This window comes from Theobroma umbraticum, unplaced genomic scaffold (genome assembly GCF_002168275.2).
Source record: "Theobroma umbraticum cultivar Fairchild unplaced genomic scaffold, ASM216827v3 scaffold_204.0, whole genome shotgun sequence".
Classification (NCBI taxonomy): Eukaryota; Viridiplantae; Streptophyta; class Magnoliopsida; order Malvales; family Malvaceae; genus Theobroma; species Theobroma umbraticum.
This window is the reverse complement of record NW_018397267.1, coordinates 3,431,568-3,431,994: the sequence shown is the minus strand read 5'-3', so window position 1 is coordinate 3,431,994 and position 427 is coordinate 3,431,568. Positions and strand designations below refer to the sequence as shown.

The 427-nt window shown below is 38.2% G+C and overlaps 1 pseudogene; it reads right to left on the bottom strand.

The window, feature by feature from the left end:
* Window positions 1-427, bottom strand: part of LOC110424361 (oxoglutarate-dependent flavonoid 7-O-demethylase 1-like) — a 3,281-nt pseudogene that overhangs the window by 1,459 nt on the left and 1,395 nt on the right.

Sequence of the window (427 nt, the reverse complement as noted above, 5' to 3'; positions counted from 1 at the left end):
CCTAAATGCTTGCCAACCTTCTTCAAAAATTCTTAAATCATTAGGATCCATTCCCAGTGCTTTTGCCTGGTAGGCAAGGATTTTCAACGCAAGATCTCTCAGTTCTGCCGAGTAAGCTTCCATGTCATCTCTGAAAGCAAAAGACAGCATATCGGTTCAAAGATTTTTGCTTATTTGTAGAAGTCATGCAACGTTATTTTAGTTATTGCAATGGCCATTTCGTCAAACATCCATAGCCCCATACTCAATCCTCGCCCCAGCTTCAAAATTATCTTGGATATCTTTCCTAAATCTAATTTGTCAATCGCGTTTAGTGCATGATTTAGACTTAATGGCTGACCAATCGCATATCCGCTGACAAGAATAATAGGTGCTCATTTCCTAGAAGTGCTCTAAGAACTGTACTGATCATTAAAAATAATTAGTA